The following is a 27,512-nucleotide window of genomic DNA, read 5'->3' on the forward strand; positions in this document are numbered from 1 at the left end:
AAGTCAATACTGAAATGGGGATCAGAATAGTAAAGCCTCACGTGCGGTGAGGTTGGTGAAAGAGATAAGGGGAAAAAGATGTTCTCAACCCCTCTGCCTCTACTTCCCTATTTGGACCAAGAAAGAAAATAGTGATTTCTAGGACTCTTTAAACACTGACACTTTATAAAAAGAAAGTGGATCAACATTCTGAGAATCTTCTTTTCCAATATTAGTGCTAAACAAAAATATCAGTATCAATTAACACGGGAATATTTATTCACATCTAGGCCTGCCAACTTGGGTGGAGACAGAGTCACACTGTACTAGAAAAGCCTCTAGCCTCACACAGTGCCAGGGAGGGGGCCCTTCCATTTTGCCATCTGTGTTGTTTTGGCACCTTGGGAGTTGCTGTGACGTTGGCATTTGTGAACTCTGTCTGCTCTCAGATGGGTGTGCAGAAGGAATGACTTGTTATGAAAATGCTTAGCCATTCATTCATTTAGCAATTATTTATAGAGTGCCTACACAGTGGTTTTGCAATCCTCTACTCCTTATATTAAACACTATTTCTTGACAAAATATAAAAACCTGGGTCTTTGTTAAAAATTTGGCCCTGAAAACAAATCCTACTACTAGTGCTTATGAATCTGTGAGGAAAAAAAAAAAAGGTGAAAAGATCTAAAAAAGGTTGTGGTGCTAAGCCAAAATTTAAATTTTTAGATAATTTGGGAAAATAATTTTAAATTAAATATTGTGACTATCTATGACATTAATAAACTATATTTGATATAGATTTGTGAATCTATTCCAATAAATATTTCCACTAGGACAAAATGACTTATCTGTTGAGTTGTGGTCTATAGCAAATTTTATTCACCATATTTTCTTTTGTGAAGAACTCTGCATAGAAAATGTCTGGGTACATATTGGAATGGAATGATTGAGGTGGGCCCATTTGGAATGAGTGAGAATTTCTCTCCATGTGACAAGGGACACAGGCAAGGAGAGGGCCTCTGAGTCTTGCCATGTATTTATGTTAATGCCTATAAGATTGACAAATCTTACTTCTATTATTTTGGTATAAATCTTTCCTCATTTCCCACATGAAATTTTCAGGAAAGTCTATACTACTCATAAATGGTTTTGTAAATGAATTCAGTCAATATGAGTTTCCTATTTGGGTACAAGTCATAGAGCCTACAGACAGCACACACAGAACAAAGCCAGAAGGCCAGACAGCCCATGGAAAGTAAGCTTTTATTATTTACCAGAACCTAAAAGGAGAATCTTATATTTCCATACATTATGAAATTGACAGGATTCTGAGTTAAGATCTCTAGGGGGTTAAGAAAACTCCAACTGGCGTCAGAATTACTCATGAAATAAATGGGATTCTAAAGAAAATTAGAAAAGTGTATTTTCATAATTTTCATCTATAGGTTTTTCATATTTATCTCCCATGAATGTCAAGATGCCTTGTAATTAATTTGTATTTTGGCTTCATTTTCTTAATAGTAAAAGTAGGAACAGACATAGTTAAAGGGTAAATGAAATTCACAACAGGATAAGATATAAAAAGTCACTACCTTTATACATTACAAAGACCTCACCAATCATATCTTTCAAATTTAAAAGGTAAGCAACAGAGTTCATGGGAAGTTAATTTGTGACTTTTGAAAGATTATGGGAAAGAGGAAGAATATCACCAAAGATTAAATCTGGAAAACAGACTACAGCTTGAAGTCTATCATTGTCCGGAAAACTTTTAACGTGTATTCTGATTTGCAAGGACACCAAGAAAGAAAATAGTGATTCTAGGACTCTTTAAACACTGACACTTTGTAAGAAGAAAGTGTATCAATATTCTGAGAATCTTCTTTTCCAATATTAGTGCTAAACAAAAATATCAGTATCAATTAACAAGGGAACATTTATTCACTTTATGTATTTAAATTCCACCCTGCTTTCAAAGGACAGAATTTTCTAATGGGAATTGAGGTCAGGGAACAAAGCTAAAACGTACATTGACAGATAATCTTCCAACTCCTCCTCTCTCCCACAGCTGCTCTTCAGGGGCTTCATCTCCCTTAAAATCTAAAGACCTGAATCTTCTGAAGCATCTGCTTTGAATGGATGGCTATGATTATTTGGAAAAGTCTTTTGAGTTTGGAAATATTGTTAGTCTTTAAAAAGGAGCCATTTAAGGCTTCAACCCTGACTTTCTCAGAAATGCCCTGCTGCTGACTGAGGAAACCCTGGTGGACCCTTCAAGATTCTTTGTCCCTCCCAAAGAAGTCCATTTGGTCTTCATCTTCTGACTCCTTTTCACTACCCAGATTCAGACCACATCATCACCCTCCGCATGAATGGCCAGGCCACCATAGCCTGAAGCCCCTGAGTTGATTCCTGCCTGAATACCTCTTATATTCATTGTCCAGGTCTAACCCCCTGGCTGATGAGCTGTAGGTGCTTAACCTGCTCTGATTTAGGCCAGGCATTTAATGCCATGTCCAGTTTCACATAAAAATATTGCTAGACCTATCTTGCCTAACTCAGATACTCCCCTACTATTCTGGCCCTTTCCTGGGAACTGGTCTATTCAAATCCATCTGCCTCCACTCCTAGTACAGAACTAGGAATTATTCCAAAAAAAATAGAAAATGGAAATCATGTAATTTAATCATACATAGCGGTGAACAATGACTGTGACTTCAAGTCTCCTGTTTTCCTGTGCAGAATAAACCATATTGCAAATACCTAGAAATGTATCCCTTATCTTGGATTTGAAAACTATTAGGCAAAATGTCCATATATGATCTATGTTCCTTCAGGAAGAAAAAAAACAAAACAGAAAATGTCATGCTTCGTCTTTTGGGGCTTACTATACATGTCTAATGATGTTTGCATCAACATGCACTACTGCACAGAAGTCAAATGTATTTTCACATTTATTTACCTAGAAAGAGAGAAAAAAAGTAGAAATAAAACATTCAAAATATTCATTCAGTTGACCAACTCAAATATCACCTTTATAGAATTACATTTGAATCAGCATATTTGTTCAATGTAGTATGTTTAGTTGTAGGTTGCTAAAGATGGAAATAAAATAAGAATGCCATTTTAATGGCCTAGCATAAGAACATAGAACAACCTTTGGTTTTTCTTATAATATGTGTGTGTGTGTGTGTGTGTGTGTGCATAAAATATTAGAAATGAGTAAAGAATGTCTGCTGTAGCTATGGGTACAAAGTACCTATGACACAGAATTAGAATCGGTTGTTATAGACATAGAATGCCTATCATTTCAAACAGAAACCAAGCTATAATTTCAAACACATATGTAAACATGTATTTTATGTACACATACCACATGCAAATATATGCTCATACATACATATTAAATGTCTTAATTTGATAGACTTTTAAACGTGTTTAATAATGAAGTTACAGGATTCTTCCAGGACCACCCACATACCACACAAGCACAAGAACATCCTCACTGTCAGATACAGAGAAAAGGAGACCCAACAACAGATGACATCTCAGAGAGCAAAGGGTCCTCCTACCCCAGCTGTTACCTTCCTCTGGGTCCTGTGTCTCACCACTCATCTCTCCATGTTCATGCAAATATAAAAAGGTAAATAAAGTTGCTTTAAAATTCTGCAGGATTAGCTGTCATCTCTAGCAGGGATCTCAACTTTGGCTGACCTTTAGAATCAAATTGGGAGCTTCTAAAAAATGCCTGTTCTCAGATCTATTTTTTTTTTTTTACTGTTTTCTAACAGAGCATGAATCAGAATCATTTTAAGGTCATCAATATTTTTAAGCTTCTAGGTGATTCAATGAGGCATGGGTGCTGGAGACCTACTCTCCCCTGTCAAGTGTGTTTAGTTTGCACAACCAGGCTGTGCTTTCCTTATATCCTTACACTCCATTAAAAATGTCAGAAAGGTGGTAGTTTTATAAGCAATAGTGAAACAAGCAAAAACTATACCCAAAAAAGAGTTCAGCCATGTATACATGTATAATAAAATTAACTAGGATTAAAACTGAAAGGGAATTTAGAGGCTATATGCCCACTCCTTAAGAGTATATGTAAAGAAGTGCAGTGCAGAGCTGGAATACACAGCTCAGGCTCTACAAACAAATGAACATCCAGACCAGTGCTAGAGAAAAATCCCCAAGTCTCAGTGTAGCATCCCTAATATTGTGTGGCCTTATCCTTTCAACAGATGTTCACAGTCCATCTATATCATATTCCAGACACAACCCCAGGCACTAGGAATAGAAAAATGAGCCAGCTGCAGGAGGTACCCTATAGGGTTTGTGGGAAGACAGCCTGGAAAGAAAGAAAACACACACACACACACACACACACACACACACACACACACACACACACACAATGAAACAACAGAGAAAGTACCAAACATAAAACAGCTAATTCGTATTCAGGTTTTTTACGTGCCAAACACTGCTCTAAGCAGCTTATATGGATTCTGTCATGTAATCCTCACAATGCTTCTCAAATGTCAACATGCGCAAAAATCACATGGACACCTTGTTAAAATGCAGGTTCCAATCCAGTAGTTCTGTGGTGGGACCTGAAAGTCAACATATCTAACAAGCTCCCTGGTGATGCCGCTCATCCTGGGACCACTCCTTGAATAATGATGTTTGGATGGTGGTTCTCAAATTTTGCACAGCTGAGGGTGGGCAGAGTGAAACATATTCATTCTGGTCTCACTCGAAACACAAAATCCAAATGGCGGGAAAGGGAGCCTGTGCCCCTGAGGCTTTAAAGCCCCTGACATGATTTGCATGTGCAGCCAGGAGTGAGAACCACTGCCTCTCAAGTAGGAACTTATCCAGTTCACAAGGAGGACAGCTGATGCTTCCAGAGGGTCAATGAATTGCGTATGGCCACAGGGCTAGGAAGTGGTAGACTTGGGATTCAAACGAGGACAACTGGACAGCTGAGCCATGCTCATCTCCACTTGCTGATGCCCTCTCTTTATGTTCTGTGACACTAGGGTACTGCGTTTTTAATCAGAAAATAATGCCATGGTGATGTGCAGTACCATCACTTTTGACTAGGGTTTGCTGTGTTTTTATACTTGGGAGACAAAATCAGTTTGGATTACAATGCAATCAGGTTGTAATAATGCATCATCTCCCTCAACTCTGAAAAAGTAAGAAAATGTTCCCAGCAAGGCATGTATGAGAGAGCATGGTCATGGGCTGGGGATAAAGGATGAAGTCCAGAGAATCCTGTTTTCAGCAATGTCCTGTTTACCTCAATCAGTTTACAGAAAACTGTGGATTATCTTACTGGCTAATCACACTAAAAAACCTATTTTCCTATAAATCTACTGATATATAGACAAATCATTGTAGACAACCACTAAAGACAATTAAGTTGATTCAACTGTGTAAAGTTGTTGTGCACAGCACACAATACTTCAACCCCAGCCACCTCAGAGCCTTCCATTCCAGCACCACAAATAAATGAATGCTGAAGGATGTGGCTTTTTTCTAAATCCCCTAAGAAAATCTAATATGTGTGACTTATATTAGTCCATTTTCATCTTAGGATGTCCTAAAATAGACAAAGCGCTACCATAAAAGCATAAAGAAAATTCTTCCACATAAAATCTGATATCAGGTCAAATTTTCAGTATATGAAAACCTAGGGATGTAAGGTTTTCCTTTCAAATGAGATAGCTCACTCATAAAGTAATGAGAAAATAATTTTCAGAATTAAGAAAATTATTTTTCTTCCATAGATGCCTATTTTTAGCCCCAGGGTCTCATCTATTGGCCCCTAATGAGCACAGAATGAAACTTCAGGTGTCCAGCCCAGTCAGTGTTCTTTTGAGATCTGATTTGCATGAAACTCTAAAACAGCAAACATTTCCAGCTGGTATGGCGAGAAGCTCTTGTAAAACCCAAGGCGGCATCTCCCAAATTTAACTGAGCTCTGTGATTATGGTCCGAATGATGAAATCCTGTTTTAGCTGTAAAGATAACCTTTTGAACTTAAAGTGTATATATATATTCAATGATAAATTTGTATAGTATATGTGTGTGTATGTGTGTATTTCCCAACTTTCATTTAGTCAGCCATGAGTTGTCCAAAAATATTATCCTCACAGAAACACCATCTTCTATCTCCCCTTGATTACTGGTTTGTAATGAAAACATTATTAGAAAGCAATGGGATTAATAAAAAAACAGTAAGTCCTATTTGCAACCTGACTACTGCCTTATTAACAAAAATTCCTACTTTTCAGCAACAACCACCACCACTAAAGAGGTAATGATCAAATAGAATCACTCTGGAAGGTGGACAAATAAACCAATTAGAGGAGAAATGAAAGACACACTTGAGACAACACACATTCATGCTGGAAAATTCCTTCATATCTATAACTGTTTTCCTGCAACCTAATAGTTCAGTACATTTTTGGCCTTCTAAAGACTATAGACACTTCTTATTCTGGCCAAGGTGAAGAAGCCCCATTATTCCCAGGTGCTTCCTTGTACAACCAAAACACCTTGGATATAACACAACCATAACCATAGGAAATCTCTGAAAAGTAGAGAAAGATGAAAGTGTGCTGTTAGGGACATTGGGAGTTGAGAAAAGACATAGCATTGAGTCTCCTGGCTCCCTTATTGCCTCCCATACATTCAAATAGGGCACTGCTGAACTTTCAACACAGAACCATCAACAGCATGGGTGAAAAAGACTCCAAAGGAAGTCAATTCACTTGATAAATGGCTGGGAAATAGGTGGCCTACCAACCAAAAGCCTTTTTGTCCCTATTGACTGTGAGGACCCACCATGGGGCTCTGGGTGGTGGCAGCCTAGCCTTTTGAAGCCACAGTGGTGGTGGCCCCACCCTTTGAAATGGCTGTGGTGGGAGTAGCAGACACAATGATCTCTGAACTGAGGTCATCCTTCCCTTTTCTTGAAGAATAGTGCATGTTCCCAGCTGAATAGCGCTACAGTCCCATCCTGCAGGCTGGACACCTGAAGTTTCATTCTGTGCTCATTAGGGGCCAACCTTCCTTCACTGGATCCATGTCCATAGCACCAGTCAAACCGACAGTGATTCTACTTGCATAATCCCATAATCTGTTTACATTACAGCCACACCCTTGGTGTTCTCCTCAGGATACACTTTCTTATTTTTGCATTAATAGGTAGGCTGAAAATTTTCCAAATCTTAAAGTTCTAGTTTATTTTTGCTTAATAATGCCTTCTTCAATTCATCTCTCTTTTCTCGTATCTTATAAGAAGTCAGACAGACCCAAGTTTCACCCTCAATACTTTGCTTAGAAATCTCCTCTGCTAAATAACCAGTTTCATGGCCTATAGGTTCACAAGCAGTGAACAAAACAATAGAGCATAATTCAACCAAATTCGTGGTTCTCCATTTCCATCTATGATTTCACCAGAATCCCTTTAATATTCCCAGATTGCATTTAACATTCACATTTCTATGAGTCTTCCAGCCTCCATCTATTTACTACCCACAACAATGCCACTTTCACATATTTAGGTATGTTTGCCACTTTGAAGCAAGCATCACTTTTTCTCCAGTTGTCAACAAGCTGTTCTCCATTTCCATCTATGATTTCACCAGAATCCCTTTAATATTCCATAGTTCTACATTTACCCAGTCTCTAAGAAGATGGAGGCTTTCTCTCCAGCTCTCCTTTTTTCTTTTTGAACCTTCACCAGATTGCATTTAACATTCACATTTCTATGAGTCTTCCAGCCTCCATCTATTTACTACCCACAACAATGCCACTTTCACATATTTAGGTATGTGTTACAACAGAAACCTATTTCACAGAGCCAAAACCTATAATTGGTCTGCTTGGGCTGTCATAACAAAATACCAAGGACTAATTTTCTGTTTTGTAATACTGGAGTGACCCCATGTGTCTCTACTTCTGCCTTCAATTCCTCTCGCGATTTTTATTATGGTTCAGCTAGTACCCAGGTTAATGTATCATGATGATCTCTCATTCGTAACATTTGAACCTAGGCATAGATATAAAAGAGAGCCGGTTTGCCACTTTGAAGCAAGCATCACTTTTTCTCCAGTTGTCAACAAGCTGTTCTCCATTTCCATCTATGATTTCACCAGAATCCCTTTAATATTCCATAGTTCTACATTTACCCAGTCCAGGCTTTCTCTCCAGCTCTCCTTTTTTCTTTTTGAACCTTCACCAGATTGCATTTAACATTCACATTTCTATGAGTCTTCCAGCCTCCATCTATTTACTACCCACAACAATGCCACTTTCACATATTTAGGTATGTGTTACAACAGAAACCTATTTCACAGAGCCAAAACCTATAATTGGTCTGCTTGGGCTGTCATAACAAAATACCAAGGACTATGGCCAAGGTTCTAGCAGGGTTCAGTCTCTGGTGAGAACTCTCTTCCTGGCTTATAAGTGACTACCTTCTCATTGTGTGGAACAACGTAGAAGAACTAACATGGGTATTACCAGATTCCCAGACAAAGAGATGGAAACAAAAAGAAACACACACACACACACATTGAAAAAAGAATCACTGTAAACATCCCAAATTTGGCAAAAGATATAAAGCTATGCATTCAAGACACTTAGAAAACCCAATCAGGATAAATCCAAAGTAATCTAGACCAGAAAAATATGATAATTAAACTATTGAAGACTAAAGACAAGAAAAAGTCTTGAAAGCAGCCAGGGAGAGATGACACCTTCTTCACAGTATACCAAGTCATGGTGAATTCCTTCTCAGAAACCATGGAGGCCAGAGGAAGTGTCACAACATTTCTCATGTCCTGAAAGAAAAGAGCTCTTAGCTGCAAAGACTACATCCAGAGAAAATACCCACAAGGAATGAAAACATTCGCAGATGAGAATCTAACAAATTTGTTGCTAGTAAAAGACAATAGAAGGACTTTTTTCCTGCTCTTTTCTCCTTTACCTGATTAACTTTAATGCTTGTTCTTGCCTTCTCTTTGGACTTACCTCACTACTGAGGCGTCAAAGAGCTGCAAAGGAGTCATTCAAGTCATCCTATACTTGTACAGTAAACATCTGTTTAGTTTCCAGAACAATCAGATGACAAAATGATGCATAAGCAAATTTTGTTTGACTACTTCTTAGAACTTTCTTCCTCAGAAGCACAATGCAGCTATTGAAATCAAATCTTTGGTAGGTAGACTGGAAACATTATAATTTAAAAATTGATCTGTAAAGAATTTTTATGATTCTGAATGTGGCACAGGTTTGATTTTTGTTTTAAAACCACCCTTGTGATTATTCAAGAATTAAGGCCTGTGCTTAGCAAAGGCAAGATACATGTAGCTTCTTGGAGAGATGGCATGGTTCCCATACCTGTGGTCAGTGGTAATGATAGATAAATAACCAGAGTCAAGTGACCTAAGGCAGAACAAGGCACCCATAAGTGAACTCAAACATGGATGGAAGAGAAGTCTCAGAAGGAGGGATGGGGCTAAAGGTTGCTGGGGCCTAGCTTAGCAGGCAAGAGCCTTGCCCCCTGCCATCTTCACTCATGAGGGCGTACACAACACAGCCTAACCTGCCTGCACACACACACACACACACACGGGGACTGCCAACTTCCTTCAAGGTGAGACATTCAAAGAGAACGCTATTTGTAATCTCCCTTTCTACCTCCTCTCTGAAAAAAATCTAATGTGACTGGGGAACATAATGTTCTCAACCTCATTCTGAAAGAAAACACGAGGACTAGCTGATGTTGCCTGTAACCTAAACTTTCCTAGACTCTGGGTTTAAAAGCTTACGAGGCTGTCCATGCCCTTTGGGGACTGTTGCCTCCCTCTTCCTCCTTCTCCGCCTGTACCCAGCCACTGCGATCAATGAGCTCCAGTCCTGAATGCACTCACTGTGTGCGCCCATATCCCAGGGTCTCAGCAAGAGCTTTTCCTGAGGCTCTCTGTACCGTGTGGGATGTCATGGACACAGGCACCATGCTGGGATCTAACTTATGAACAACATCCTCGTCTCTTTTCATGGAAGTTCACGCAGGATTTGGGATAGAGGATGGCACAACCGGAGAGGTATCTCCTGCCTGTGGGGCCACCTAAGCCTTGCAGGCTGTTACAGCAGACCCTACAATAGGCCCTAAAACCAATGGTTTGTATTGTATGGTGCCCGCACCAGCATGTTCCCTTAGGCACTTCCTAGAAATGCAAATGTACATGCCACTCACCAGACCCCTTGATAAGAAACCAGAGGGTTGGGCCCTGTTTGAACAAGCTCATCAGGTGTTTCTGATGGGTTTTCGAAAACTACTGCTAGAAGGCATGTTTTCACACACTATTCTGACTGAAAGAACCACAGGGATTGCCTCTTTATAAGACAGATCCCCAGATCCTTTGATGGAATCTCCTGATTGAGCAGTTCTGGGTAGGATATACAACGGACATTTTTCATAAGCGTTTTGGATGATGTTTACCTTTCAGCTCATTTGGGGACATCACCTCTTGCCCTTCTTAAGAACCTTCCCCTTTGTGATGACTCTGCATATCTGCATCACCCACTCATTCATAGCTAATACATACTTATTGGGCATTTGTATTTGAAACAAACTTATTTAAAACAAAGTACTAAAGTTACTTTATTTTGTTAGTACATACATTGGTCACCAATATTCTACTTTCCGAAATTTTTCTTCATTGTAAATCAAAGGAAAGGTTCATGGTACATTAAATCTTATGTAAATATTTGTTGTATGTGTTCATCTACTCTGTCAGTTAACCTCGCACCAGTGAATTACTTAGTCCTCTGACCCACTCCGTCACAGTCCTGACCTGACACTGCAAAGGCAGGAATCATTTCTGCATACATTCTAATATTGAGCCTCAAGCACACAGTCACCAGACTGAAGTTTCTGATGATGTCTGTAGTGTTTTGAGTTAGAAGTCTTTCCCTAAGAAGTAACCATTCATGTGCAAACAGGGCAAAGAACTGGGGACCCCACCTAGTGGTTCTGCATTTCTGTCATGCAAGAAAGCAGCATTCAGAGAAAGAAAGTGTTAGGGTCCAGGAACTCAGGGTTTTCCCAAGAGAACAAAGCACACAGGCATGGAGATGTAAGTACAGGCAAAGTCTTTATTCAGCCAGCAAGCTGGGGTCGACAGCACCTCCCCTGACACGCAGGCCGAGTCCAAGCTGCCGACCCCCAGGCAACTTTAGGTATTGCTTATATAGGATTTTCACAGCCGTTACACCGAAGCCCGCGCATTTCTACAACCAATAATTTTAAAACACATTCTATATTGTAACCTTTTAGGGAACACGCCAGTTGCCTGACTGCTTCAATTGTTATCTCTTGCTTACCCAAGCATGTCTATGTGACTTATCACAGATCACGCCCCCAGGCTGTTGCCCACTTCTAGTTATCTAACTTAAAGCAGGCGCATTTCTAAGCTTAGCCTCAGGTTGTTTATTCAAAACTGGGTGGCCCATGCTTTAGGCAGTTAGGTTAAATGTTATTAGTCCTTTTTCCTGACTCTTGATGCCCCCTGCCCTCCTTTACATTTCCCCCCTTTTCTTGATCAGACTGAGGAATCTTCCACAGCGGTATCTAGGGCCTGATATTTTTGGCGAAGGACCAGGAGTTGGACCGTGTCAAACTTCTCTTACACAAACTTAAGCAGCCTATTTATTATACATGGGCCAATGGTAAGCAAAAGCAGTAGGATGACCAGTGGCCCTGCAACGGCCGAGAGGAGGGTAGCAAACCATGGCTTGTGCTTAAACCAAGACTCAAACCAGCCTTCGTTGCTGCTGCTTTCATATTCTTTACGCCGCCTGTCGAGATCGTTTTTTAGTTTGGCTAAGGAATCTCTAACTGCACCTGTCTTATCTACATAGAAACAGCATTCTTCTTTTAGGGCTGCGCATAGCCCACCTTCTTTTAAGAACAAGAGGTCCAGGCCTCTTCGGTTCTGTAGGACCACCTCTGTCAAGGAGGTGAGGGATTGCTCCAGGTTTGATACTGACTGTCGGAGCTGTTCTAGGTCCCTGTCGACTGCCAGCCTCAGAGTTGTGAGCCCTTTTTCCCGTGTCACAAGGGCTGCGACCCCAGTGCCTGCCCCTGCTATCCCTAGGGAGACGAGGATCCCAATGGTCAGGGCGGTAACAGCCTCCTTCTTGCTCCAGTGGGGATTCGGCCTTTCTTCCCAATAAGAAAGGAAAGAGTCATGAGAACAATATATTAGGTGAGGTAGAATGGCCACCAGCACACAAAACTCATTATTAGTATTGAACACAGAGGTGGATAGGGCCGGGGTGAGGCCTGTCTTTGAACAGAGCCACCAGCCCGAGGAGGGTATAATCCACTTCCCTTGCTCCCACGGGGTGCTATTATAGGAGGAGCATAACTGGCTCTGGGCCGTCAGGACTGTGCCTACACATGTACCAGCGATAGAGACTTGAGCGATCGTAAGTCCCCACGGTCTCCCGTCCCAGTAAGTGGGATAGGAGTTGTTGATAGTGTAGGAGCCATTTATCCCGACTGCCTCATAGAAGGGGGGTGAACCTGGGTAGCATAGCCAACAGGGATCGGTGAGGGAGGAAGTGGTGTGGTTAAGAGTCTCTACTACTGCCTGTACCATATCCCACATGGGATTATCTAACCCGGAGGGAGTGTGCTGGGCCCATAACCCAGAGGTCGATGGACCCGGTCCTCTGGTGGGTTCTGGAGCAAGCATCCTGGTCGGCATTTTCTCATCCTTTTTGCTCAGGCCCTTATCTTGGATTGAAGGTTTCTGGGGATTTATAACCAGGTTGGGACCTACGGCGGCGGTGGGAGCTAACACGGTTAATTTAATGGTGAGGGTTGAGCCTTCTTCCTCATGTCCCCAAGATTTATAGTACTTTATCCCCCATGTTAGCCCTCTTATACAATGTGATACCTCAGTCTTTTTGCCCATCTCAGTGAATTGAATTCGTACCCAATCCCGGTCCCGGTCACAAGCCCTGTCCCTTTGCACGTGATGTGGGAGGCCCTGGTTGACATAAGAAAATTTGACAGTATCCCCTTTTGTAACCGGCCATTTCTGACCCCCATCATTCGAGGTTACACAGGTCAATTTGGCACACCAGAAGGGCCCCCACCCACATGACTCTCCTTTACCTGCTTTTGGGCAGGCATAAAATCCCTGGGCCTGGGTGCCAGCCGAAGGGGCGATCCCCCAAAGGGTCCGGTAACCTTGGTTGATCCGTCGAAGGCAGAAAAACAGGTCAGGCCACCAGGTTCCAAGTGGCGCACTGTGTTCTGTGGTACTGATGACTTCCCCAGTTGCGCCATTGACCAGCACCCAGGTCAGGCCCCATGGCTGGGGGGGGCTGGTCACAGATGTGGTTCCCTTTAAGGTCCATACTAAGGCACTTATCAGCAGGATCCCCTTCATCTTTGGCTTAGGTGTAGTTTCAGGGGATTCACAGGATGCTGCTGCACCTTCCACTCCTCCTTGCGGGCCCCTGGATCCTGATGAGGCAGGATCTTCTGAACGTGGGTGTGGTACACCCAAGGAGCAATACCATCAACCTTGAGAGCAGTGGAGGTGGTAAACAATACAACATAAGGTCCTTTCCACCTGGGCTCGAGAGTCTTCACTTGGTGTCTCTTGACCAACACCATATACCCTGGGACTATGCCATGTTCCAGGTTCAGAATTTTCCCGCCCTCGTAATACGCTCTGATCAGGGGCCAGATTTCCTGCTGCACTTTAGCGAGAGCTTGCAACACCTTCAGATAGTCAGGGGACGGGTCCTCTACACCGGGAAGCTGCACTCACCGGATTATGGGTGGAGGAGCCCCGTACATTATCTCAAATGGAGTTAAACCATGTACATAGGGGGAGTTCCGAGCACGGAAGATGGCTAAGGGAAGGAGGGTCACCCAGTCCCCGCCAGTCTCCAATACTAATTTAGAAAGGGTCTCCTTCAGGGTCCGATTCATTCTTTCTACCTGCCCAGAGCTTTGTGGGTTATAAGCACAATGTAACTTCCAATCTACTCCCAAAGCTAGGGCTAGTCCTTGCAGGACTTTGCTAATGAAAGCTGGGCCGTTATCGGAACCTATTGCTTCAGGGACCCCATATCTGGGGATGATTTCCTCAATTAATCTTTTTGCTACTACCTGGCTAGTCTCATGCTTGGTTGGAAAGGCCTCCACCCACCAGAGAAAGTATCTACCATAACCAGCAAATACTTGTATCCATACTTCCTTGGTTTTATTTCAGTGAAGTCTATTTCCCAATTCCTCCCTGGAGCCCTCCCCCTTTCCCGGGTACCTGCTGGGTGCAGTCCTCTTGGGGCTGGTCTTAGCCTTGCACAGCTACTGCATTCATTTGTGATCTGACAAGCTGCCTCATTCTGGTGGGGAAACACCAATTGCGCAGACTGGAAAAGGCTGAGCAGCTTTTTCCAGCCTAGATGGGTGGACTTGTGCAGATTAGCAAGCATGTACTGCCCCAATGCTTCAGGCAGGATCAACCTACCTTCTTGGTCCCTACTCCAATTTCCCTCCCTAAACACTTTCCCCGAGACTTGTTTCTTAATCCGCTCAAGATCCTGGGGGGAATACTCAGGTTTGGGTGGCAAGGCAGGCAGTTCAGGTATGGGTATTTCGAGGGCTGCAAGTACAAGGGAGTCCGAGAGGGCTGCCCTTTTAGCTTCTGCATCAGCATGGCTGTTGCCGACGGCCTCAGGTGTCTTCTTTGATTGGTGGCCCGGTACATGTATAACTGCCACTGCTTTGGGTTTTTTGACAGCAGCTAGTAGTCTTTGGACTTCCTGCAGATTCCTCAGTCCCTTCCCTTCCCCAGAACGGAATCCTCTTTCTCGGTAGATGGCACTGTGGACATGGACAGTGCCAAAGGCATATCTGCTATCTGTGTATATGTTGGCCCTCTTGCCTTCTGCTCCTTCCAGGGCCTCAGCAAGAGCAATAAGTTCCACCTTCTGTGCTGAGGTGCCAGGGGGCAGAGCTGCACTCCAGACAACTTTCCCTTTGTGGGTTACTACTGCTGCCCCTGCTCTCCTGACCCCCTCCTGCACAAAGCTGCTCCCATCCGTATACCAATTCAGCTCACAGCTTGGTAAAGGTGTGTCTTTCAGGTCTGCTTGCACCTGGATAATTTTGGAAAGGATGTCCCCACAGTCATGGATGGGGGTCGTTGGATCTGGGTCCGGCAGAAGGGTGGCAGGATTTAGGGTTACCGGGTCAGAGAAGGCGATTCGTGAAGAGTCTAGTAGGAGCCCTTAGTAGTGGGTGAGTCTTGCATTCGTCATCCATTTTCCTGGAGGATGCCTGAGGATCCCCTCTACAGTATGTGGGGCTGTTATTCTTAGGTTCTGGCCAAAAGTCAGCTTGTCTGCCTCCTTTACCAGTAGAGCAATGGCTGCTAGGATACGCAGACAAGGTGGCCACCCGGAGGCCACTGGGTCTAGCCGCTTGGACAAATAGGTCACAGGTCTCTTCCATGGGCCCAGCTGCTGAGCCAGGACTCCTTTGGCCACTCCCTTCTTTTCATCTATAAACAGGATAAAGGGTTTTTCTGGGTCTGGCAGAGATAGGGCGGGGGCCCGGAGGAGAGCTTCTTTTAGTCTGTCAAAAGCCTCTTGTCGTTTCTGAGTCCATTGCCAGCCCGGCCCTTCTTTGGTCGCTTCATATAGCGGTCGGGCTATTTCTGCGTACCCTGGAATCCAAAGCCTGCAAAACCCCACTGAGCCAAGAAATTCTCTCACTCCCGGGGGTGAGGAGGGGACGGGGATAGTCAGGATAGTTTGTTTCATAGCCTGCGTTAGCCACCTGGCCCCATTAGATATTTCGTACCCCAGGTAGACTACTGACCTCTGACAGATGTGGGCTTTCTTGGCGCTGGCTCGATATCCCAGTTTGCCTAGTTCAGCCAACAAGTTCCCTGTGGCTTCTTCACACTCCTCATGGGTTTCTGCAGCCAGCAACAGGTCATCCACATACTACAGCAGTGTCACACGGGGGTGGCTCCTGCGAAAGGGCTCCAGGTCCTGGCTTAGGGCTTCATTGAATAAGGTGGGAGAGTTCTTGAAGCCCTGTGGCAGTCTAGTCCAGGTAAGCTGCCCTTTTCTTCCTCCCCCTGGTTCTTGCCACTCAAAGGCAAACAAAGGCTGACTAACTTCAGAGAGTGGGATACTGAAGAAGGCGTCTTTCAGGTCCAGAGTAGTATACCACACATGTGCGGGTGCAGGTAGCTGAGTAGGGTGTAAGGGTTGGGCACTGTAGGATGGATGTCTTCTACCCTCTCATTGACCTTTCGCAAGTCCTGCACCGGTCTGTAATCTCCACTGCCAGGCTTCCTTACTGGAAGCAGAGACGTATTCCATGCAGATTGGCAGGTTTTAAGGATTCCTGTCTCCAATAGTCTATGGATATGGGGTGCTATTCCTTTCCTAGCCTCTTCCGGCATTGGATATTGCCAGACCCGGATGGGTAGAGCCGCGGCTTTGAGTTGAACAACAACCGGGGATAGGTGTTTAGCGAGACCAATTCCTCTGGTCTCGGCCCATGTGGAAGGGAACCTCTGTAACCAAGAGTCCATTTCTCCCCAGCCCCCCTTTGCTTGATCCGCCTGAAACAGACGATGTTCGTCGGCCAGGGACAGAGTTAACACATGCGCCAGTTGTAGGGGCTGCCCTTCTTTGTCCATGATATTTATCCCTTCTGGTTCAAAATGAATGCGCGCCCCAACCTTGGTTAGTAAGTCTCTACCTAACAGCGGTGCGGGGCTCTCAGGTACGACCAGAAATGAGTGAGAGACCTGATGCCTCCTAGGTCCACTTTTCTGCTAGTGGTCCAGGCACATTTCTTGGACCCTGTCGCTCCCTGGACTATACTTGTGCGTCCTGGGTTCAGGAGACCGTTGGCCTGGTTGAGAACTGAATATTGTGCCCCAGTGTCTACCATGAACCCAATGGGAGTCCCCTCCACGCACAGGGTTACCCAGGACTCGGGGAGGGGTGCCAAGCCCCATCCCGTCAATCCTCCTCTCCTAGATGCAGGGTTTTAATGGGGTTCCCTCCTCCTTGTTACCCCCTTTGGGGGCACTCCCTCTTCCAATGTCCATATCTCTTACACAGGGCGCACTGATCTTGTCCTAGTCGGGATTGGCGGGGTCCTGTTCCTCGAGGTGGCCTAGGGCCCTCCTTCACCCCGGCCAGGAATATCCTGGCCATCTCCTCCCTCTGCTTCTTGTTTTCCCTCTTCTGAAGTTCTCTGTCTTCCTCCCTATTTTTCTCCTGCATTACCCATTTCTCTTTCCTCAGCCTTTCTTCTCTATCTTCCGGAGTTTCCCTAGCATTGAAGACCTTCTCTGCCTGCTGCAGCAGCTCTCTAATAGAGATCTCCCCCAGGTCCTCCCACTTGTAGAGTTTTCTCCGGATATTGGGGGCTGCCTGGTTGATGAATGAGAGGACTACAGCTGATCTGTGTTCCTCTGCTTCCGGGTTTATGGGGGTGTACTGCCGGTAAGCATCAAACAGCCTTTCCAGATACGCGGCTGGGCTTTCCATTTCCCCCTGAACAGTAGTTTTTACCTTAGCCAGGTTAGTGGGCCGTCTGGCGGCCGCCCGGAGACTGGTCATCAGAGTCTGGCGGTAGACCCGGAGACGCTCCCTACCAATCCGGGCGCGTAAGTGGGAACGCCTCGTCGATGAAGGGCTGGAGGGTAGTGGGTCTTCCATTCTCTCCGAGGACATTTTTCCTGGCCTCATTGAGGATACACTCTCGCTCTTGCGTCGTGAAGAGAGTGTGGAGCAATTGCTGGCAGTCGTCCCATGTGGGACGATGGGTAAACATAATGGACTCCACTAAACCTATAAGACACTTGGGGTCCTCTGAGAAGGGAGGGTTCTGAGTCCTCCAATTATAGAGGTCACTAGATGAAAAGGGCCAGTATTGATATTGTTGAGCGATGCCTGTACCAATGGCACGCACAGGCAGAACCGGCACTGCTCCTTCTGAGGTGGAGGAGGGAGCCTCCCCTTCTTGTTCCCTGGCCCCCTGAGGCCTTAATTGCATTCCTCCTGTTCTACCTGGTGCCCAGCATGGGGCCAGGGTGGGGGAGTGTGGGGAAGCTCTTTCCGGCCTCCTGCCTCCCTCTGCTGAAGAGTCTGGGGAAGCTGCGACTGCCTGGTTCCCGCTGGGTTCCCCAGCCTCATTTTCTATCCTCACGGCAGCTTCACCCCCCTCCTCCGCATACGGGGGTGGCTGCTCAATCGGCAGAAGGGGGTAGAGAGGAGAACTGTCGGGGAGGACAGGTGGCGCACTCAGGCGCACAGGATTTCTGGCCCTGCAATCAGAGGGCTCTAATTTTTCCTGAGCAACTAGGATGGAGGTCTTTAGGGGGTCAGTATGAGGTTTCCCCACCAAAAAGGGCCTCATCCAGGATGGAGGACTCTCGGCTAGATTTTCCCAGACCAAGATATAGGGGAGTTGGTCAGGGTGGCCCTCAGGGCCTGGTCGGGAGATAATGGTTTTGACTTTGCCGATAAGGTCCAGGGAAAGAGATCCCTGGGTCGGCCAGCCTACTCCAAAGGAAGGCCACTCGACTGAGCAAAAGGTGTCAAGCTTACCCTTCTTGATGCCAAGGCTCATATTTAAGGCCTGTTTCTTGACCTCCGGGAAATGGGAAAGGATCAGACTCTTAGGAGTAGCCTGAGCCTGACCCATAGTGAAAAAGAAGAAGAAAAAGGATATGAGGGAGACAAAGGCGAAGGATGAAGATGCCACTTCAAACAAGATGACTGTTATATGTGCTTGTGAACAGGTGCCTGTCGTTGCACAGTTTTTCTTCTGCAGGGGATGCAAATTTATCTGGGATTCGCGGCTGTGACCCCCTTATCCTGTCACGGGAGTCTTCTAGCGGCGGGTGCCCTAATGGCTCTTAATTGCCCGACCCGTGCCCACGGGGAATGATGTAGTGGCAGAAAGGAGGAACGGAGAGAGCAGGAGAGCCTTAGAAAAAGGAAACTTAAAATAAGAAGTACATAAAAAAATATAAACCGAAACCAAAACACAGTAAAATAAACACCAAGCACACACACCACATCTGATCACACTCGTTCGGACCGGTCCTTCTCTCACTCTGGTATGCACCACACTCACCACTTTCAGGATCCTCAAAAACTCTCGTTATTCTCCCGAAAGGCGTCCACTCGGACCCCCGCAGGGTGACGAGCTCGATCTTTTCCTCCTCGGGTGCCAGTTTTCTGCCGATTGGACTTGCCTTCCTAAGGCCGAGTCACTCGGACCTTAGGGCCAGGATTGGTTACCTGGGCTTCACCCAGGGTCGCTAACCTGGGGACCGGGACTACCAACCCGGACTCTCTCACTCGGGGTCACTAACCCGAGACCATACACGGGATGGCGACTCCCACTTTATAATGGATTTATGCAGACACGAGGGGGCAACCCTCGAATTGCACTGCCCCGTCTGGACAATTAGACCTTGCCTCCAGCCGTCCTTTGTTCTCAGGGAAGCCGCACAGATCCTGGACAAGCCCCCAAATGTTAGGGTCCAGGAACTCAGGGTTTTCCCAAGAGAACAAAGCACACAGGCATGGAGATGTAAGTACAGGCAAAGTCTTTATTCAGCCAGCAAGCTGGGGTCGACAGCACCTCCCCTGACACGCAGGCCGAGTCCAAGCTGCCGACCCCCAGGCAACTTTAGGTATTGCTTATATAGGATTTTCACAGCCGTTACACCGAAGCCCGCGCATTTCTACAACCAATAATTTTAAAACATATTCTATATTGTAACCTTTTAGGGAACACTCCAGTTGCCTGACCGCTTCAATTGTTATCTCTTGCTTACCCAAGCATGTCTATGTGACTTATCAGGGATCACGCCCCCAGGCTGTTGCCCACTTCTAGTTATCTAACTTAAAGCAGGCGCATTTCTAAGCTTAGCCTCAGGTTGTTTATTCAAAACTGGGTGGCTCATGCTTTAGGCAGTTAGGTTAAATGTTATTAGTCCTTTTTCCTGACTCTTGATGCCCTCTGCCCTCCTTTACAAAAGGATCCTTGTAAGATGATGCCAAAATGCCAGAAACCCATGTGCAGATGCAACAACCTGTGAAGTGCTCCCTTAGCTGTGGTAAGGTCGGTGGGCTGTCCCTCTCTCTAGTCCCCTGATATCCCTGTCAATAGGCTGCTTACACGCAGCTTTTTTCCCCCTTGTAATGTTGACTTGTTACTGATTTCAGGCATATTTCACCAGCTGTAAAACATTCAGTGAGGATTTACAAACAGGACCAGCTATCTAATTTGCAGGACCCACTGCAAAATGAAAATGTGAGGCGACTTGCTCAAAAGTTGAGAATTTCAAGATGGCGGCAGTAGGGCATTAAAGCCAGCGCCAGGCACAGTGGCCCACCCAGGTGGCAGGCCCATGAAAGCAGCCTGGTCACAGTGTGTGTCACTTGGACACAGTACTTCCAATGGACTCATTTTGTTGTGACAATAGGCCCTTGTCTTTTGGGTTTCTTGTGCATGACCACATGAAATTAATTTAGTGAGACTGAGATTGTTATGTAGTATCACTTTGTACCCATCCTTGTTGATAGGAAGAAGTCAGGAAAAGACTTCACAGACTATGACTGGCAGGCCAGATGACAGCTGGTTACTGGCATGGAGGGCTTGGAGCAGGGCATGTTATCAGAGGAAAACAATGCAAAAATCCAATCTGAAAAATGGTGTTTGAATCACAAAATAGCTTGTCATTCAGGAAATAATGTTATTCTCTCCCATTCTTTGTTTATATTTGCTTGTTTTTATTATGTAATTGTGGAAAAGTGACTTACATTTCAACATCATAAGACCCAATATTCTGTTCTACAGTGCTTACAACTTACCGGGAAAATGGCAGTTATGTCAAAACCAAAAAAGCTTTACAAATGGGAAAGATGCTCATTATTCCCATTTCTTCTAATTATGGTATCTTGCTATTGATACCATTATGTGCATATTTTATTATGAACATTTCCATTCAAATTTTTTCTTTCATGGTACCAACTATAATACACAGAATGGGGAAATATTTACCCACAAATTATTTTTTAGGTTGTACCTCTCATGCTAGTTTTCAAAGAACAGTCTCAATATTAATTGTATAGAAACTACATAGTTGTAGAAACAGCTCAAACTTTTGATCTTATTCAGAAATTTTTTAAAAAGTTGTCATACCTCTCTTTCTGGTGAGTGATGGGGCAGTCAGGCATTCTGTGCCAAATTTATATCCCACATACTCTTCTGACCTGAAAGTGCCTGTGCCTCTTGCTAGCAGCTGGCTGCTTGTAATGTCCCAGCTGTTGGTACAGCTCCTTGATGGCACATTTTGCTAAATTTTTAGCTGCTGGAAATGGTGCCCAGAGTGATTCTTAAGTGTCATGAAAAATTGGTCTCACCACATGGATTGTGCTTCCAGATCCTCCATTTACCACATGAATAAGGAAAGAGCATAAGGAAGGGAAGAACACTCTGGTACCTGTAGGGAAGCTGTATGGAAGCTTTATGGCCCTGTGGCCTTCCTCTCTCCCTGAAGACGAAATTTGATGAGACCCTTCTGATTAAGTATTCAATAAACAATTTTCAGCCATCATGTTCTTTTATTCATTCATTCATTAAACACTAAACCTGTAGTATGCTCAAGGCATTCTGCACTCTGTGTAGAGAAATGGAAAGCAAATACTCTGTTCCCAGTTAAATTCCAGTCCCCTGGAAGATACATCAATAAAAAGATATAAATCGACAAAGCTATGATCAACACAATCCACCATGTTATTGGAGGAGAGGTAATTGGGGAAATATCCAGGCTGAGTGCTGAAAGACAAGTTGGCATTGATCAAGTGAAGAGGGCCTTTCTAGGCAGAGGGGCAGGATGTGTCTGAGAGCTTCAGGCAGGGTAGTTAGTGGTATGAAGTGGGTTTTGAATGTAAGCAGAGCCCAGAGTGTGAATTGGCCTCTAAAAGGACATGGGTGACCTTGTAAGCTTTGTATGTCCTGGTAACACTTACATACTTATCCAGAAATAATAAAACATTACTAAAGAATTTCAAGAAGGGATAAGTGAGTATATGTCACAGACATGTAAATCCTTGGAAAGGCACAAACCTAGCCTTCTGACTATCAGTTAATCTGACGTTAATTAGGAGGAGAGGGACCACTCTAGGGCAGTAGTTTTCCACACTTGTCTGCACATTGGAATCTCCTGGGAGAACTTGGAAATATACTGATGCATCTCACCCCCAGAGATAGGGTTGCACTATGGCCTGAAATGTAGCATTTTTACAGGATTATCAAGTGATTCTACTAGGCAAGCAAGTTTAGGGACCATTGCCTAGAGGGATATGTAGAACTAGAAGAGAAAAGAGCTCAGGAGAGAAAGTACAGTAAAAGCACTGGCAGAGGAAGAGGTGACAACAAAGGAAAATGAGGAAACAGTAAGGTAAAGGAGAACTGGGAAGGGTGGTTTCCTAGAAAAGGGAGAAGGGAGAGGCAACATGCAGACCAATCAACAAGGATAAAGATGGAGAAACGACCACTGGAAGTGCCTCTAAAAGGACATGGGTGACCTTGCAAGGACAGTTCTAAGGTAATGGGCTCTAGACTGAGTGGAAAATGTGAAGGTGGAGATCATTTTCAACAAACTTGCCCACAAAGGAAGAATTGGAGACTTAGTTTATCAAAAGACTTCAGTAGTAGCAGAAAGATGGGTTCTCTCACCACAGTATTATTAGTGTCCTTCTAGGTTATGCATGACTTACATCTTCCCTACATTTTACCTTCTGCACAATGATCCCCATAATCCTCAGTCTACAAGTCTTTTAAACAGAAGTTTCTTCTTAGCACCTAACTGTGTTGACACATTAAAAACTTTCTCCTACCATTAGTACTTCATTCTCAACTCTACCTTCCTGTCAGGGAATATCAGTACTATGGCTGGAGAAAGTGGTTAGGACTTGGCATGTGGAGATGGAAATCAACTTGTGTGTGCTTTCATTGTTAGAGGAGTTCTCTGTTGCCTTGGAAATCACAGTCTATGTGTTACAACGAGTACATTTGGTGGATAGATGATAGAGCAATCAGGTATGCTATGTGTAAACATTGTACATCTGTGTGAAGAAGCACTAGCTGTGCTCTGTTGGCAGTGGAACCAGAATTTGGTTTTGGTATAAGTCACATGTCTGCTAAAGTGTATTTGCAAAATGTTCCTTGGGCAGAGCAAATAGTACAAGAAACATAATTTTTTGAATTTTCCTTTGAACCCATGCCTCACAGAAAGTACAGCCAAAAGAGGGAAAATGACCCAAAAACTAAGCCACATATTGATGAAGTCTTCCATTCATCATTGCTGAGTATTCTAAGATGTGTGAATATTGCATTTGTTCAGTCCTCATTACTGTTAAGCTCACAGAGTAATTTCACTAAGTCACAGTTACCAGCCAACAGGAACCTAATGATTTTATTGCTAAGGGAAGCAAAAGTATTCAGGCACCCTGGGAGAAGATGGAAAAATCATACACTGCAGTGGCTATTATGCAGTTGAGAAGACAAAATACAGATCTTATAAATTACTTTGAGGAATTTTGGAAAATAATGATTCAAAACAGCAGTTATAATGACTCTGGCCTGCATAAAGTCTGTTGTAGCCTTCCTTTCATCACTTTCCCTTATGCAAAAGAAATATTCTTGTAAATAAATTTAATAGCCTTGTTTCGGTAATTTCTCTCTTTTTTTGCACAGCAAGGATATACTAACCATTTGTTCTTGGCCCATAAATACAGGAATCATTAGATCAGAAGATGTTACCCTTTCTCTCAATTGGCTTAAACTCTGGTTGGGAGAAAGATTCATAAATTAATAATCTAACGAGGTGTGGACAAGGTACATGGGGCACATAGGCAGGAGTGGTAAATTCAACATGGGGAAAATATAAAATATAAAATAATAATAGCAGAAGCAATAATAAACAATAATAAACTTCAAATAAGAAATGGTCTTAAAAGCGGAATTCTAGTTTCTGCTAAGTGGCAATGAACTGAGGATTTTTGCCTCAAATTATATTCCCAGCTACTCATCTTCCAGTCATTGGGCATTTTCAGAGCTTGGTACTTAATACCACTTAGGCCATGGTAGAAACTTTCATCATTAGTTCAGTCTTTTATTAGCAGGCTTCCTGGTGGCGTGAAAGAACCTAAGTGCCTCCTTAAATGCCTCTGCAGACAAGAGCTTCTGTAACTTATGACATCTAACCAGTTAAAGAATTTGGTGACAATTTGTATATCCTTTTCACTCTGTAAACTCACAGTGACCTCCTTTTTCTAAACAGGAGTCCATCTCCTAAAAAAATTTTTTGCTTTGATCTACTATATTTATTGCCTTCTAAAGAACGACTATGTGTGTGGATTTTAGCAAGATGTGTCAGGTAAGAAAAAAGAAGAATTATAGGGAGAAATGAGGCTACTACAAATGAGCAGGGCAATTAAAAAAAAATCACTGCCCAACTATTGTGCTAATATGTCTCACTTTTGAATAATTGCACTATACTGGCAACTGTATGTACAAGTTTGCCTTCTTTTTTTGTTTATTTGTTTGGTTTGGTCTGGTTTGTCTCCACTATCAAGGAGCTTAAAAATAAATCACACTGCAGATAGACAAATCGCAAATAATATAAAACTATTTTGGCATGTTATTAACATAAAAGTATATGTGTGCACAGACATACACATATATAGTGGGTGGTGTATAGAGGGTGAAAGTATTGGAAAAATATGAGTTATTCAACAAAGTTCCTTGGAGGATATGCTTATAATTTGAGTTCAAATAAAATACAGAAAAGGGGCTTCTGGTTTTAAAATACTATAAAAACATTTCTTTTTTGTTTGCATATTCCTCTCTTAAAATTGACCTCAAAACAGCAAGAACACAAAACAGAATCTCCAACTTCAATAAAGCCAGAGACATCTGTTACTTTAAACTACAATGTGTAAAACACACAAGGAGCAGAAATTGTTTTAGCAAAGTGCAAAAAACTAAAATGTAAGCCTTTGCGAGGAGAAATATGTTTAACTTTGAGAATTGGAATCACAAACTACCATGGAAAGTCGGGGTGAGGCAAGGGGCTGAAAACACGGCAACTGGTTGAAAATATATATACAATGTGGTTCTGTCCCCACCCTGCCAGTACAGTCTAAATAAACAAAATGATCAATGGACAGAAAATGGGATAAAGAAGGTATAAAAATTAAACACCATTCAATGCCTCCAATATTTGACTGAAAGGAACTTTAGGGGCAAAAATAAAAGAATATGAAACATTGCCAAAGAAATGATAAAAGAATGGACGTACATAAACCCTGACCAAATCATGACATTTCAGACATTGAAGGTAAAGAAATATCTTCGAACATCTCCAAGGGAAGAAAAATAGACATCGCAAACTAAGTTTGGGAAAGAAGGAAATCGTCAACTTCTTAGTAGGATATTGAATGCTGGAAAATGATGAAGCGATAGTGTCAAATTCTTTGTGAAAATGATTTTTGAACTAATATCCTCTACCAGCTATATTACCACTATCTGTGAGCTAAAGTCTAAAACAACAATGTCTAAAAGAGATGTCTACCTGTCATCCTCCCATCCTTTGTCTCAGTATGCTTCTGGAGACCATACCCCCAACACTAGCTGAGCAACAATAAATGGTAGAGGCATGAGGGCACCTCCTAGAACAACTGCATAGCAGCTGAGAGAAATGCTTCTCAAACTTTCTTTTGAGGAGGCCCAGTTTTTCTTTTTGTTTTCTAATTTTTCAACACATTATGAACCAATAATTTTGTCAAATACAATAAAAATGTATTTCGAGAAAATGGTTATGATCTGGGGTAATATGTCACATTGCTGTCAAAGCTTCTAAAACTCACTCTCAGTTTCTGTAATTATTTTGTCATGGGTAAGAAACAAATAGTCCTCTCCCCACTACCAGGATATTACTGAAATATCAATGTGAATAACCAAAAAACAAATACACAAGATGTTACCACTGGTAAGTTGCCAGGATGAAGACTGGGAAGTAGTGAGCAGGGCTGAGGCAGAGACCACTTTTTTTAACATAAGACATTTTGCCCAGTGAAATATGAACTATGAACATACATTCTGTAAGAATTTAAATTCAATAAGAAAAAAGATTATAAAGCAGAGGGAAATATACTGGGGTAACGGGAATAGTTCAGGCTGCTTGAATTATAAGGCAGCTCTGGGGAAAAGCCAGAGCTCGCTGTTGGAGGAATGAACTGGGGGATTATGTGTGACCAGGGCTGAAAAATCTATGGGAAGAACAAGAGAAAATCATTCACTCGCTCTCTCAGCAAAGATTATTGGCATGCCTACATCAGACAAACTGCTATTCTATGTGCTAAAGGCACAACAGGGGAAAGTCCTTGCAGCTGTGAAGGTTATGTTCCACGGGTGGGCGTCAGATCAGAAATAGAGAAGCAAGTAAACTTTGTGGTCTGTCAAGGTGGTTAAATGCTGTGTAGAAAAACACAGTTGTAAAGAGAGATGGAAAGAGCAGGGTGACAATTTTAGTTTACCATGAATCTGTTTACAAGTGGTGGGTGCTTCTGAACTCATGATCAGAGAGTTTTACCTCTTTTTTTAAAAACGAAATCTAAGAAGGAGCAAGACCCTGAGGAAGCATAAGGAAAGAGTTTTGTGGAATGGGCATGCCTGATGTAGTACTTTGACTGAACTTCACATCATGAATGCAAAGGAGTCTTAAAGTTGAGCCTTCATAATCCAGGAAGAGACGGTTTCCTCTTCACATGCAAAAAAAATCAGTATGTCTAATTTAAAATCTAAGGAGATCATGACTGAGAACAGATGAGAAAGAAACTGAAAATGTCTTCAGATGACATGTGTGCCCCTGAGTCCAAACACACAGGCATCAGAGTTGAAGGGACGGTCATTTGCCCCCATTACTTTTTAGCAGTTTGGGGAAAGAAGAGATGGTGTAGGAAAGGAGGGCAGAGATCCTTTCTGAGCTCCCAGTTTATGCCAGCCACTGTCAGGTGCTCTACTTAGATATCCTCGATTAATTTGGAGGTCCTTGAGACTGGTATTATTTTCACAGGTTCAGAGGTAAGTAAGCTGACCCTAAAGTGGTAAGTAACTAGATAGGAGGGAAGGTAATCTCTGAAAACCGAAAGTCAAACAAGGTCTATGTCAAAAGTGTAGAAACAAAGATGAATGGGTGCATCCTGAATACAGGGACAGCATGGTGCTGCCCATCTTCTTTCCATCTCAGGGGTGGGGTAATGGACAGGGAGTAATGTAGTAACACCCCTTCTCCCACTTGCCTCTGACCCCCACTCAGGACCATCGCATGTTGAAGGGGAGACCCCACTCCCACAGGTCCCTATCTCCCACT

The 27,512-nt window shown here is 43.4% G+C and overlaps 1 long non-coding RNA gene across 7 annotated transcripts in view; it reads right to left on the reverse strand.

Annotated features, from left to right (window-relative positions):
• Positions 1–27,512, reverse strand: part of LOC108397474 (uncharacterized) — an 81,547-nt gene that overhangs the window by 35,315 nt on the left and 18,720 nt on the right. Inside the window, exon 3 of one of the 7 annotated variants that reach the window (XR_012128175.1) lies at positions 1,232–2,938. The exons of 5 other annotated variants lie outside the window; for them this stretch is intronic. This is a non-coding gene — a long non-coding RNA (uncharacterized lncRNA). Of the gene's footprint in view, positions 1–1,231; positions 2,939–3,308; positions 3,594–27,512 lie in introns of those variants that run through there. One more of the 7 variants, XR_012128174.1, reaches the window with a different exon arrangement.

The sequence above is a fragment of the Manis javanica genome, chromosome 2 (genome assembly GCF_040802235.1).
Source record: "Manis javanica isolate MJ-LG chromosome 2, MJ_LKY, whole genome shotgun sequence".
In the NCBI taxonomy this organism is placed as follows: domain Eukaryota; kingdom Metazoa; phylum Chordata; class Mammalia; order Pholidota; family Manidae; genus Manis; species Manis javanica.